The 15,483-nt window shown below is 37.0% G+C and overlaps 1 protein-coding gene and 1 long non-coding RNA gene across 4 annotated transcripts in view; one reads left to right on the forward strand and one right to left on the reverse strand.

Annotated features, from left to right (window-relative positions):
- Positions 1-15,483, forward strand: part of ADK (adenosine kinase) — a 274,728-nt gene that overhangs the window by 16,003 nt on the left and 243,242 nt on the right. The gene's annotated exons all lie outside the window — the stretch shown is intronic.
- Positions 947-2,667, reverse strand: LOC146435451 (uncharacterized). 2 transcript variants are annotated; one of them, XR_014853233.1, is made up of 3 exons: positions 2,584-2,667; positions 1,879-2,038; positions 947-1,175 (listed from the first exon to the last, which is right to left on the reverse strand). It is a non-coding gene; the product is annotated as an uncharacterized LOC146435451 (long non-coding RNA). The 2 variants fall into 2 exon arrangements; XR_014853234.1 differs by lacking the exon at positions 2,584-2,667 and adding an exon at positions 2,245-2,339.

Here is a 15,483-nt window from a genome sequence, read left to right on the forward strand (position 1 = left end):
TTCTCTAATTTTTCATTGTTTTGTTGATGGCAATACTGCATCAAAACTAAATTTCAGATCACCAGATAAAGAACAGGTGAGAGTTTGTATTTTTGAATTGTTAGTCACAAATCTTTTGTTCTGCAGCTTTTACTAAAGATGTGTTTAAGTGAAAGCCTCTATCTTATAAGCTGGAGACAAAAGATAAGAATGTAATGTAGTGTGTCAATCTGAAACATTTAGAATTTTAGAAATCACGTCTATTTAGTGAATATTCAGAAAAATAAATTAATCTGGTGTAATTCTCTGCCTCATGCTTCTACTGAAATAACTTGAAAGCCAGTCTCTAAAAATAAGTAATTCCCTTCTCCAAACCCAACAACACCCCTCAACTATTCCTTATAAATTGCTGACATAAAAGAGATGATGGGATTTCTACTGCAGCACTGAAATCCTTCAGGAGTGCATTGTGCTTTTCACTGGATGTGATGTGTTATGCAGAATTTAATTTAATTTAAAAATTAGATGTCTTATGTACTCAAATTTGAGTCCTGTCAGACAAATTAAATTATCTCCTGGAGCAGCATATGCTCTGTGAGCATTTCTTTACTGCCAAAATGCCTTTGTGGGGTATTGCATTATTTAAAGCCATAAGCAGTGTTCCAACAGCAGTTTCACAGGGAGCCTGCTGATAGTGTGATAGCTCTGGTAATAACCTCAAAACTGAGGACCTTTTTTACCTTCTCACGCACCTGATTTTATATCTAGCTCCCTGTTTGCGAGTGTACACTGAGAAGTCCATTTAACAAACAGACAAGTGTTTCTGCTCCATGTCCAACTACCTTTTGCAATACTTCCTGAAATGGGAATCAGATCCCATGCTTCCTCAGCTTGTGAAGTGAGGTAAAATAAAAAATGTAGCTGTAGAATAACTGATAGAATAAAGCTATCTATTCAAATGCTGCAGGGAGGTGCAAGAACATAGACATTTCAGGACTGTGAAACATTTGAGAGAGAAACTGTGGATCATTTTAGTCTCTCTTTTTTCTTGTCAAGCAAGACATGCATCCATCTCTAGCCATGTAGTGTCAGCTCTTGGTATCTTGGCAACCTGGAGTCTGTTTCTCACCTCTTCTACTGGATGGGAATGTTTAATGGGGCCATCAGGCCAGCGGGGCTCTGACTTGAGAAGGTACCTTAGGAAGATAAGGAATGAGTTTAGGTAAATACCCATAAGAATTTAATGCATTTAACTTTTACAGTGTTTATGTTAATTTATCCACCCCCCCTTCCACGGTCAGTTTTAAGAATAAATGCCTTTTCTCAGAATAAAGGACTTCATGTTGCAAGTTTAATCAATGTATATTGTCAATGAAATGAGAGTATTAAAATGAGTCCTGTCAACAGCTTAGTTTTGTAGCTTCTGTTAAAGTGCAAATGGAAACAGCATAAGGAAGTGTAGGAAGTGGTTCTTTTAACAATATTTGATTGGCCTACAATCCATGTTATAAATAAACCTGGAAATAAATATATAATGCAGTCCTACCCCTGGCAGATTCTAAGCAGCCTGCTGCCATGTAATACTGGTTTGAGGAAATGAGTAGTGTTGGAGGGCTCAGTGGATATTTTTGGCTTGGGCTGTTAGCAGAAGCGTGTCACTGTTTTCAAAGTGGATTTTGGTTTAATCTGGGCTCCAAAGTCTTTTGGTCTCTTGACAAGTTTTGGAATGCTTTAAGCCTTTCGTAGACTATCTATGGGATAGGCAGTTTTAATTTATATCACAATAGAACTTCAGCATGCCCATCTGAGCTTTTCAGACCATATCAGCAGTCTGGCATTACCTGAGCCAGAGAAGCTTTGGCCTCTGTCAGGTTATGATTTCTGGGTCCCATTTCTTACCTCTCTTCAGGGAGACAATCTGGAAAGTGTGAGCAATGTTGATGGCACTGTTGAAAACTGGTTATACCACAAACCACTGCAGTTTCTGTTTACAGAGCTGGAAAGAAGTCTTGAAATAAATATAGTCCATCATATGTCCTTGGGTTTTTTTAGTATCTGCCTGAAAGAAATAACAGAAATGTGATTTTGTTTTGTTTTTTGGTCTCCTTTTAGTTTGCATCAACTCCATTACCTAAGAGTAATTTTGTTTAATTTATCAAGATACAGATATTTGCTCAAAGAGTAGCTTCTTAGGGGGTGAGAGGGGAAACAATAGAAGAAGAATTAATGCTTTGTGGGTAAATTGCTAACTATAGCTATGCTAACCTGTGAAAATAACTTTGCTAACAGGTATTCCTTAAAGCTTTTGGTGTACTCATTTCTACCGATGACATTTAAAAGGAATGGATGTTTCACCTTCTGACTGTAATAGGCATTTAGGAATAACTTAATCTACACTACATATATTAAACTCTGCTAAAATGGGCAAAGAAATTCTGATTATCGTGCCAATGACATTTTAAGACTCTAAACTCAATACTGCTGACTCCTGTAAATACTCCGGTGTCCTGCTGTGAAAAGTTAGGAGATGGCATATGTTTCATTGCTCTCCCTAAAGCACTCTGTTTTGCAAATACTCAGTTTTTGACACTGAATTTAGCTTACCCAATCACAGTTATTTTTTAGGCTGTAGAGATCTGGTCATTACTTGTCATCTCAATTGCACTTCCAGTGGTTGACAAGTGTGTGTTCACAGTATGGATAAATCTTTTCTTGCTGCATCTATGACTTCATGAGCTGAGGAAGAGAAGAGAATCAGTGTTGACAAATTGAAGTTGACAATACTATTGTGCCAGTCCTGAAACTTGTAAATGTGTGACACCTTGTATCTTCCCTAGCTGATCAGTGGGAAGGCAAGGAAAATACTTATAATTGCCAGCACCTGTATAAGCATGTAAATATTTTTCAGCCCATGCTCTTAAAAAGGAGTGGAGATATAGGGGAAAATTATGATACATGTTCTATTTATCACATCAAGGTTAAAGAATCATATTGCTTTATTTCACTCTTATTTCTGGGCTCTTGACCAGAGCCATGATCTCATCAGGTATGTTTACTACTCTGGGTGCCAAATTCCATTATAGCTGTAGCCTGCAGACTGACTATTTTATCATCATCATGGTCCAGGATTACAAGTTTCTGGGTGGTTACTTGTTGGTTGTCCAAGCAGACAAGTATGTTTCTCTTAGGTCTTTTTTTTTTCCCCTTAAAATTAGGGTCTGTGGCAACCTTTGCACAAGTTCATGGAGGATGCTTTGTAAAGATCTGTAGTTTTTAATAGCTTTCATGCCCTCTACCATCTGCTCCTTAGTTCTCTTCCCTGCCTTTTCTGTGACACTGCTGTAAATATAAACTACCTTAAAGTGAAGAAATGGGTTTACATTCTTTTTACTCTTCACTAGAAGAAACAGGTTTGAAGAAACAGGAAAGGAAGAATGAATGGGATCTTTGGAGTGATGGTAATGATTGCTGCATGAAAAGAGAGTTTCTCAGTGAAGGAAGAAGTACTGTCATTGTGATCCAGAATTTCACAAGTATGGATATGGATCTCTTGCAGTTTGCTGCTGACTTGACTGTAGCACTGGAAGTGGCTGGGTCATTCCTGGAGATCCCAAGATGCTTGGGCACCCTTTACCTTTCCTCACTGCAAAGTACTGTCAGAGGGTGATGGATTAGTTACACACAAACTTTTGTAATAGAACAGTGTTGACATCTGGTAAATTAAACATTCTTGTGTGAGGCTGTGTTAGTGTTTGCCATGATGGAAGTGAAGATGATGTACATATTTGATCCTTTTTCCACTCTTGTGGGGGTTTGGATTATAAATTAGGAGAAGGTTTGTGAAGCAGCTTCAGCTGAAAATGAGGAAAAATTTCTCCTTAATTGTGTTAAATTTAGGTTGATCTGTATAAACTGTCACATGTGTTATTCTCAACATTTTCAGTTTGTTACCTTTGCTCCTGTCTAACAAAAGCCTTTGTAACTTCCCATAGCAAAAAAAAACAAACAACCATTCATGCAGTTAACTTTCATGAAGTGGCTAAGGGTCTAAATAGCCTTTAGACAATCAGAGGTGATCCCTTGTTCACCAAACTCAGCTTCAATGCAAAACGAGCCCTTCCCCAAAGACGTTGCTGGAGCTTGAATGAGAAAGATGAATGGTGATTCTGTACTAGGAGGTTGCAGTTATCAAAGAATGTCCAGGCTGCAAATATGGGCTGCCAGATTTAAGTGGGGATGCCCAACCCCCTTCAGACTTACAGCTTTTTCAATTTCACTGATGTGTTTACTTAGATTCTGTGCTTCATCAGCCCTCTGGGATAGGTTAATGAGTTTTTGTATTGCTTTGAGCAGGGAATTGTGTTACCTGTTGTCCTGGTTTGGGCTGAGACAGGGTTAATTCTCTTCCCAGTAGGTGTCACAGTGCTGTGTATTTTGGATTGAGTATGTACTGTCCATACAGTAATGAATATATGGAAAGCACATAGTGAGAACTTTAAAACCTGTGCCTGAAAATCTGCCCTTCCAGTTTTCCTTTCCCCACAGAAGACAGCTAAGTGTGTGATGTTCCATTGTTTCAGTAATTCTTGTGAAAGATTGCTCCTAAAAGTATCTGTTGCTCTGGGTCATTTGGCAGAGACGCTTAATAGCTGAGTGTTGTATTATTGCCTTTTTAGTTGTATCTGTAGAAGTCAATTTAATTTATCTCAAGGTCTGAACATAGAGCATTGTTGAAACTGTTGAACCCAATTGCATCATCTGACTGCTGGCAAGTTACAAAACCTCCAGTGTTTGCTTGCAAAAACTTAAGGTAATGATAGCTGTCTTGAGAAAGTCCTCTTGCTGCTAATATGCCCATAAATTTGGTAGTATTCCTGACAACATCGTTAAAGCTTTCTACAACCCTAATGATTTCTCCTAGTGCGTTTAGTTAAATGTGTAGTTTAAATGAGTGAAAGATTTTAGTTAAGCTTCATTTAGAAAAGGCTGTTTGAAAAATCTACTTATGGAGTGACAGTACTGCGTGGGGAGCTGTGATGTTTTCAGGGTGTATGGAGTTTGAGCAATGTTTATAGAAGAGCTTGTAACTTCTTATTTACCTGTAAAATAGAATGTAAGATGCTCATGAATAGGAAATATTCCACTCTTCTCTTTATTGTGTTTTCACTTTCTTAAATGCTTGTTTAGTAATAAACTGTAAATCATGAATTATTCTTTTATTTTTCCCATTCTTCAGAAGACTTGCAGATTTAATGCATGTCAGTAGAACATGACTAATTTATGGACTAATTGTATTCTTCAGAATACTATTAAACAGATGACAGACTCGCACACACACAGAGCTTATCTGTATTTTCCCTTTGCTTACAAATGAAAATTTGTTTAACAACACTTTGGGACTTCCATTACAAGGCAAATGATGAAATACTGGGTTGCATTTGCCTCTTCAATGCAAACAAGGAGCTTTAAGTGAAAGAGAGCTATGAATTAAGTAAGTGTCTCTGGTTTTAATTAGGCAATAATATTAAAAGAAAAGACCCTTCCTGAAGATGTCTTCGATGCAAAAACTGGGTCTTGTCAGTAGAGAACTGGCATCCCACCAAAATTCAATGGTAGAACTTCCTCTTTGAAAGCAGTATTTGCTGTTTGTACTGAGAAACTTTGCATATTAGAGTTTCCAGATTGCATGATTACAAGATTGATTTTTATTTAGGATACAGTAAATAAAAATTGTGATTCATGTTCTGGGTATGGCTCCAGACATTCTTTTTAATTACAGGTTACTAGGATGTGATTTTAATACTGTTTTCCATTCCCATCCTGCTTGTCCAACCCAGACTTTCCAATAGCATAGTACAGATTAGATGGTTTCCCCTGCTATAGTAATACACTAATACAGATTGATCACTTGTGACTTGAAGAACAGAAAAGCCCAGTCAAAACTTAGCAATTATTTGACACAGTCTCAGTTTTTTTACTCTAGATGAAATTAATCTGTCATCTCTTAGAAAAGATGGCTTTTTAGTGATAGCATTTTTGAGGTGGTTGGAATACCTTAATCTTTTAAAAAAATTCAGTTACAAAAATTCACTTAAAAATTAGATATTTAAGTAAATTATAATGCTGATTAGTGCTTGATTAGTTGTGCTTCATTCAGATCAGGCAATATGCAATCTCAGTTTTTCTTCCCAAGTTACATTAATCAAGATGAGAGAGATTTTGTCCTTCCTTTTGAAATGAAATACTAATTGTTAACATTTCTTTTTAGTAACTTGCTATTACATCAGGCTATTGCTGAACAAAGTGCAGACACCACATCAGTGTTATGGGTAACTGCAGCCTAAGGTGTGAGGTTCTTGTGCCACTGATGATCCCTGATCTGTGCTTCTGTTCTTCGGCACAGAACCATGCCCAGGCCCGCTCTGTGCTTTGCTGCTTCCTGTTCTGTTCCTTTTTGCAGTGTTAGCCTTGTGGTCTCTGCTGTAGCCACAGGGAAAGGGTGGAGGCAGCCTGTCTTCCTCTTAATTGCTGGTGATCTTGTTTTCCCTTAGTCATGAGCTGGAGAAGGGTAAACCAGCTGTTTGAGTGTTTTACTTTATTTTTGTCAGGGCAGAATCATCAATATTCCAAGTTACTGGATAGACTTCAGGATGCTATGAAGCCTGCAGTTCCCTCACAAGTTCAGGTTGAATGCAGAGCTGGGGACAGATTTTTTCATTTTACAAACTCTTGATTGCTCTCCTCAATGTGTTAGCATACAAATTATTTTCATTTTCTAGTTCTACTTGAAATTTGTGGGTTTATGGCACATGAATACTGGGGAACAATGGCTAAACAATTTTTGGTGACTATTTTACCGTGTTGTTCCAGGAATTTTTTTTTCTCTGTATTTCTTCCCTTGTGTCAGCAAAAGTGATTAAGTTTCAGTGCAAGAATTGGAGGTGCACGTGACAAAGCATAAAGGGGAGCATGTGACTGTCTAACATGACAAGCTGTGACAAGTGAACAGTAACAAGAAGTCATAGAAATGCATGAACATTTTTCAGTTCTTGTATTATTGAAGCTGTTTACTTCTTCAGTGTTGAGGCTTCAGTGTTCTTTTTAAATAACAGAAACTTCCCACTGATGGGAAGGTAGGCAGTAAAGGTTACTGTAACATTAGGTTATTGCTGTAGTCTGGAAATCTACAGTCAACTTCCTGCATTAGAAGTGAAACTATAGCCAAATTCACTTCCAGACCACTTCGGGTAAAGGCTGCATGCAGCTTCAGCTGTGAATATTAAGTTAAGTCCAGTGTCCTACATGGCTTCAGGCTAGCATGCCTTATCTGTTCTGTTTCAAGACAAGAACTGTAGTTACAAATGTAAATCTTCTAATTTCTGCTATTAATATTTCCCTGGCTTCCTAGCAGAAGAGGCAAAGTGTTCCAGAATCTCACATGTCTCTCAACAACTTATTTTGTATCATTACTGTGTGGAAAACAGATTGAAGACTTTTTCCCAAATCTGATTGCTGTAACTCCGTTTTCACCAGTGTGTGTTCCAGTCTATTTAATTGAAGCAGTTTTGAAATGTGCTTGTAATGTTACGTGCAGCAGTGCTAAACAACAGCCAAAGTTCTAAACAGAATCGTCAGGACATGTCAAGTTCTGTATGTAATTCTACACTCAGTCCTGAGACAAAATGCTCACCTGGAGTGGGTAGTTCTTCTGGGTCAAAATGACAGGAGCTGTCCCAATACCTCAATCTCTTTTTCCTTTGCCAGACCCTTGGACGTCTGGACTTGATGTTGCAGGTACCAGTGTGTGTGAAGAGTTAAGATACAAAACAGTGGTGATGTCTTGAGGCAAAAGGGAGGAACAGTTCTTCCCAGAAGCAGTAATTGCTGTTCTCATTATGTCTGATCCTCCAGTGGTAGCAGAGCAAGGAGCGAATCTCTCAAGAACACTTCCCTGAATCTCCATCTTGGTATTGCTCATTCATTTTTCAGGATAAAATTAAAAATTTCAGCGCAGTAAAGAAACCTTCTCTGTCATTTTCCATATGCTCCTTTTTTTTCTAATAAAGCTGATGCCTTTAAAGGCTTGGGTGAGATTTTTCAGCGTGGCTGAAATTTCACAGTAGCTGTAACATTTGCCTGTAGCTTTCTGTTTGCTCTAATCAGGGTTAAAAATAATTTGTAGAGAAGGCAAATTGAGGTACATGAATTTCCTGACAATTATCTATTTAAGTTTCTGTAAGCTGGACTGCCCTTGGGTGCGGAGACAGGTGATGGGAGAGATGTAGCTTTTAGACAGCACTGAAACTCAGGTTGCAGTAATAATGTGAAATTAGTACTTCAGCCTAGCCTGTCACAAACAAACACATTGATAAAGTTGTCTAACAGGAAAATGGAATACATTTTAAACTATATATTTTAAATAAATAGGAGATGTTTTAACTCATATGTAAGATTTGCTGTTAGTTTCCATATAATTTCTAAATGGAACAGTGTGGTTTTTATTAAATATGATACACCAGGCTTTTTCTGTGTCTCCCTGTGAATGATGACAAGGTCAATTCTTAGCATTTTGAAGACAGTTAAATATTTAATATCAATCAAGCCTCAGAACTTTTAGTTTCTTCCTTTTGGAGGATTTTATTTCTTGAAGGTAATATTCTGGGCTGACTTTGTGGTTTGTGATGTCTTCACTGGCAAATAAATGTCTTGCTCTGTCTTAATTAATTTATATTGATGTGGCATTTATTTCTTTGTAGTAGAGATGCTAAAATAATTGTATTTTGGAGATTCTGTTTCAGTTTGTTTTTTTGGAGATAGAACAGATCTAATATGGGGACAGAGTTGTAATTCAGTTATGAAACCTTAACATCATGTTAATGGAGCCCAGCATGGCCTTATGTTTGCAACAGTATGATGTCAGTGCCTTTGTTAGTGTGTCCAAAGTATTAACCTGTATTTTATTGTAGATGTAGAGCCTATTGAAGTTCATCCTGCTAGCTTTGTAAGTCTGCCTTCTCCTGAGGAGAGAATGAAGAGTTTGTTTCCAAGCATAAATTGAGTACCTGGCAGTGCTATTCATACATGGCAAACAGGGAGTCTTTATTTAGAAGAAATCAGTAAAATAATATATAAATCTAGCTAGAATCTGAGGGTATGCACAACCACACTATTGTTCCATCTCTGAATTTTGTATATATATTTAATTATCAAAGCAGAACTCCTCATGCATCAGGTAAAGTATTTGGGGATTTTCAGTACTTGTGACAGGATCTGTTGTAGAACTGGTACAAGTTGGTCCAAATGATAAATTTTTAAAGTGATAATAGTAAGCAATTGTGGATAACTAGGAAAAGAACAGGAACCCTTCAGTTTGGATTGTGTACATGTTACTTTAGTTGGGATTTTCCAGTAAGTTTTATGCAAATGAGACTTTAACACATGATTGTGGAAACTGGTTTGTATTTATAATCAAAATGAGTTAAACTGCAAGTGAGTGTTTATTTGTGGTTGAAGAAAATAGGTATGTAAATGTTAGATAATAATTTCAGAACAGAAACTATGCAAAAAGACTCGTGAAACTAAAGAAAGGGCTTAAATATTCAGGGCTCAGAGGAGTAATATTAGTGGAGTATGTTAGAGTTCAGTCTAAAAGGAGAATACCTATAGCTCTGCACAAATTTAATTAATATTTTATTCCTTGGCAAAGTTACTAAAGGTCAACAAAGTGTATTTTTCACAGGTGCAATGAGTCTAGAATTCAGAGTATGAATATAAAAAAAAAGTAGAGCGTGTACAGCTTTTTAAAAGATGCTTGTAGTCAGATATTTCAAAAATTATGACCAAAAAAGCTTTTTTCTCTGTCTGTATACAGCAGGTGTTTAACTGTCTTAAATTTTTAGCTCCCTAGGTAGTAGTTAAGGAAACTGTTTTGACAAGGCCACTTCTATATGCTTAAGTCCAGAGTGATAGGGCTGACCCTGTTAAATGATCACAGTTTTTTGCAGTCTGGTGATTAACAGACTTTGAACTTTCCTGGCTTTCTTAATCCCTTTTAATCATTTAAACCTATTATTGTTTTGACTTCAATTTCAAAAGCCTTTTAAATCTGTCTTACAATATTAATAGCTGATTAAAGTCCTGATTTCCAACCATATTATCAGTGGGGCGTCTTATTACACTGAATAATTCAGAAACAACTAGGAAAATACTGATCAAGGGTGAAAGAAAAAACATCAGAAAAACTGTACCTAGTAATTTTTATATTTAAATTAGTGATCATATCCATGGAAGAAATGGTGGAAACAAAATGCTTTAATTTATGACAGGAATAACTGCATTTCTCTTTTCTTTTAGGTTTCAGTAGTGTAATTTTTTTCTCTGTTGACATTTTAATTCCATCTTTCATAATAAGTAATGTGTTAAAAAACCTCTGCTAATATTTTTGAGATCCCTTTCACTCGGAAATTCCATTTTTTTAATCTGAAAAAGGAGATGTTTGTATAGGAAGTGATGGAGGCAAATAATACTCCAGTCATAATAGTACACAAGAACTTAATGAAAAGGAAAACACTAGAAATTGCTCCATGTGTCCTTCATTCTCTCAGCCCTGACACATCCATTCCTGTATCAAGGGTTAAAGTCTGGAATTTTTTTTTAATGGAATGCCCAGTATCTGTGATTTGAGTTGCACTTAATTTTTTCCCTAAGCAGATGCTTTTGTTTAGTTAAGCAGTGTAATTCTCTGCCAGTCAAGGCACATGCTCTTTCCCAAATTGAACTTGATTCTTTGTCATTGATAACTGTGATTTATTTCCTATTAAATGTGAAGTAATTTATTTTCTCTGAATTAATTTTTTTCTACAATTTATGGAAGGTTAAGATAGACCTAGATCTTAACCTTCTGTTGCTATTTCTTCAAGTCTCCTTCCCACTAGCCCTAGTGTGTGCTTTACTCCTACCTACCTTTCTTCTGAAGCTAAACACTTGTAGCTCAGGTTTTTCTGTTGCAAAATGGGAGGAAATGAAACAATTAGTGGCGCTGACAGCTCACTGTGGGGTCTTTTTGCTAATTTTTATTTTGTTTGTTTGCTCGTTCCTATTTCTGTATTAAAGTAACTCATTGCTATCTTAAATGCTCGGTGTGAGTTGGAAGCTCAGGTTGAGTGAGTTGCAGTTTTTGACCCCTTGTTTCTCCTCTCTCCAAGTCACTGCTCTGTGGGATGCCTTTACCCCTGCCCATATTTTAATGCTTTTTATTTACCTATTTGGTTTCTCATGTGTTTGTGTTTTGAAGTCTTACAGTCTGCTAGAATGTTCTGTTGCCATGACATACCCATGCCAGTCTGCAGTCTGTGAATGTCATCAGCAGCCTCTGTACTTAACGCCGGATCACTCATGGATGTGTGGCATAGTGATGGGTCTAGCACTGATCCATGCTGAAGTCAACTGGATTTATGCATTCTCTTACAACTCGTAATATTTTCCTAAAGGAATGTCTGAAATGTGTTTTAGGCAGTTTCCTCTTTTGTTGGTATAAGGGGACCACTGAAAAACTTAGATTTTTTTTTTTTTTCTTTTTTTTCTGGAAGTAGGCTTTCTTTGGGGTTGTATTGCTTTTGTACAGCCCCTCTTTAATATTTCAGTTTTTCAGGGATGACAATCTGGACTTCTGATACAACAAAGCAGTATCTATTCAGCAAGGAATTTTTCTAAAAAAGTCTAACCTTATACAAGATCATCCTCAAGTAACAGTGAATAATGATCAGCTGTCACTAAACCCAGAAATCAGTGTGGAAGAGGTCTCTGTTGTGCTGTCAACTTGAGGCCAAGAAGGAATGTGAAAAAATAGGACCAGCTGCCCTGTTGTGGATTAGGAGTGAGGTTAAAGAGGGGGTGAAATTTTGAGGGAATGGAGAGTATGCTGCATTTCAGATGGTGAAACTGGGAGACTAAGCAACAGCGGAATTTACAGGAAAAAAAAATAAAACTTTTAAACTGGTGGAATAAAACCAGTGCAAGTCAGGCAAAACACTGAGACTTTCAGAATAGGAATCAAAGGCCTTTACTGTTTGGGTGTGGTTTTTGGTTGGTTGGTTTTTTTGTTGGTTTTTTTTTTTTAATGGAGGGAAAAGGCTTTTCTGAAAACAAATATTTGGACAAAGGTCCTTGTATCTGCCAGTTACAGAAAACTTTAATTTGGTTTAGCTGGTTTCGTCTGGTCCATGATGAATTGGGCTGCTAAATTCATGTACGAGGTATGGTCTGGGTTGTGGATTTTTTGTTTTTTGTCTGGATTTAGAAAATCATAGCCCTAGAATCTGGCTTAGTGAGCTCAAAGTTATGATCCAAACAAATACAAATCATGGTACTCACACTCTGTGTGGATGGGAAAAATTACTGGGTTAATTGGGAAGAGTAAGGCTTCATTTGACTTAATGGAAATTTCTAAGCAGCTGTAGCCTTGTCAAAAATTTAGAAATACTTCCAAGTACTACTTTACTACTGCAGGAAAAGCAGTTTCCTTACTGCCTTTTAATCTCTGTATAGATCAAGTCAACTTATTTATTCTGTCTGTTAAATTGCAGATGGAACTTGAGAAACAGGCTGACCTTCTGTACCCATCCCCCATAAATCTGGCACGTTGGAAATATTTTGTGAGCTGGGCTTGCTGTGCGCATTGGCCTGTAAATGCTCATGAGGATGCACTGTTGGTGCAGGTTCACAGGCGCCTGTGTTTCTGACATGAGAGATCTTGTGGGATGTGAGAACCGCATAGAAATCAGTCAATATACTCTGAAAAAGGACATGTGAACACAATGTCCCAAAGGCTCGTCGTTCTAGTTTTGACAAGATTAATAATTAAGAAAAAACAAAAGAAAAAGGACTGTGTTTCTTTTTTTATTTTTAGACTAGTGAAGGTAGCCTTAACAACACTTGAAAGTTGAAGCAACACAATTGCTGAATCATTCTTATGCAACCTTCTTTAGATTAATCTGAAATACAATAAAACTATAGGGAAATCCTTAAGGTTCCTTAATGACTTTGTTGAAAATTTATGAAGAAATGCTTCTGCAGAGCTCTGTCTTAAAAGGTTTAATCTTTTATTGATGAAGCATAGCCTAGTGTAACATAAAATCTGTTTGTCTTGTCCAGTTAATGCAACCAATGCACTTTAGGTGTCTGATGGAGAAATCACACTCTGTTCCTTTTTTTGATGACTTTTCTGCAAAGTTCAAAGAACACGTTGGAAATCTGCCCTTTCATACACTGAATTTTTAATCAATCTGGGGAATACTTAAAGCAGTAAGTGCAGCAAAGCATGTCAAATACAATAAGCTTATGGAATAGCAAAGCCCAAGTGCATTTAAAGGTGAGCAAGGTTACTCAGAGCCATGAACTGAGGCAAGAAGTTTGTATTTATTTGTACACCAAGCAAAGCAGAGGAATGCCTGTGCAGATATGCATTTAGGGCTTCTTGGAATGCTTTACTGTCCCAGCTTTGTATTATGGAAATAGTTTTAATATTTTTTTTATGCTGACTACTCACATTGGTGGTTAACACAGAAAAATACTTTTATCTCTAGTGCCTTGTTCACTGCAGTATTCTTGAAAATAGTGATCAAAATATTACTCTCATATGTATGCAGTTTTTTGTGTCTCTGTGTGGGTAGTCTGCATTTTGTCTTAGCTCTGCTGGCCCAAGCAGCATGTATATGTGTGTGCTGATTTTCATTTTGACATCGGTGCAATTGTTACTTATTGTTTCTGTATAGGGTTTTGCTTAGATTGGTGGATTCAAGTCAGAAATTTTGAAAGGTAACTTAATTTTGAAGCTATGAAGATACATTGCCATTTTTTAAACCTGTTTACTCATAATCAGATTTTATTTTGGACTTCTGGACAAGTGAATTTTGCCATCTTTTCAGGAAACTCTTGATAGAGCTGATCTAAACTTGATATATGTTTGGAGTTTATCAGCAGTGCATACTTAGCGTAGGCTGTGTTTTCTTTTTAATTTGGTTAAGGCTTTGTAAAATTGGATGCTGCCTGAAGGGAACTGTGCCTTACGGCTTTTTGTTACATTAAAAACATTATTGTAAAAATGCTGACTACTGTCCAAGTACATTAGTTTTCATTTTCTCTTGTATTAGGAGCTGGGAAATAAAAAATCATAGAGTTGTAGCATTACTGTTTCAGAAGGATCTTTAAAATGTATTGCACAGGTTGAACTTGGAAGTTCTGGTATGCTTAAAACAAAAAATAAGCATTTAATAAAAATTTTACATTTCTGCAAAAATTGAAATGGTAAATTTGCAGTTGAATGGCAGGCAAATCATGTACATGAAAAAGAGAAGAATGTACCACTTTTTTTAGCACTGTAACCAAATAGAATCTATTGGTCAGAGTCATACTTACAGCTGTTAGAAAAAAATCTCTTTTAAGTGGCCTTGGCATTTTTTTCATAGTGTATATTTAGCTGTTCTTAGAGCAAATTTCCTCAACACCATTCCAACTCCCCAATACCATGTCCTCAGAATGTCTGCAAAAATGTTTTTGTCTAGGTTTGTTACTTTTTTTGCAGGCATGTGGAAAGGAAAAATATTTAAGGTTTATATAGTTGTGAATTTATCATTAATTTGGCCTTTTTTTCCTTGGTGAAATATGGGGGCATGAGATTGCTCATTTGTCCTGGTGAGTTTAATGCGTAAACACGTCTTTTTGTAAGGTTGGAAAGAATACTGTCTAAGAAAATTATCTTGACACTGAAAAAGGTAACGTAAAACAGTGTGAAACTTAACATTTAAACTGTGATTAGAGGATGGATGAGAGAATGCTGATTTCTGTTACACCTATCTGCAGCTAGGACACTTAAGCTTTCATTAGAATAGGGTATGTTGGAGTGAGCATGGTGCCAGGACATCTAGAGGTTAAACCGAGCTGCTATGGGCTTAAGAAACTTCGTAAGGAGCTGAGTTTGGGGAAGAAGGTGCTCTCAGAACTGGAAGTTTTGCCGAAGGTGCAGTGACGTCTTGGGTTATCAGAAGCCATCAGCTGTGATGCTCAGAGGCCGCGTGTGCATATCAGCACAGGCAGCTGTGCCAGCTCCGTGCAGAGGGGCAGCTGCGCGCTGTGATAATCGCTGCAGTCCCCACCCTGTGCTGCCCCTCTACATGGACAGCTGCCATTCTGAAGGGCTGTCTGGAACACTGGCTACTCTGCCAGTCGATTAAATGTTTGTGAAGGACAAATCAAAGGGCTTAAATGTATTATTTTTGAAAAGCACTGCAGTGTGTTTTGACACTTACCTTCAGTCAGCCTGTAGACCCTTTTGCAAGTTTTTACTCTTAAGCCCCCTTTTTTAAAATAGGAACTCAAACAGTGCCTAAAAGACTATTAACATTTTGAAACTATCACGTTTTGCTACTGGATAGTTGAAAAGAATAATAGTTATTTCATGTTCTAGGATGTGTTGAACTTAGAATTTCAGACTAGAAAAAAGTGAAG

The sequence above is a fragment of the Lichenostomus cassidix genome, chromosome 6, assembly GCF_008360975.1.
Source record: "Lichenostomus cassidix isolate B80296 chromosome 6, HeHo_3.0, whole genome shotgun sequence".
Lineage (NCBI taxonomy): Eukaryota > Metazoa > Chordata > Aves > Passeriformes > Meliphagidae > Lichenostomus > Lichenostomus cassidix.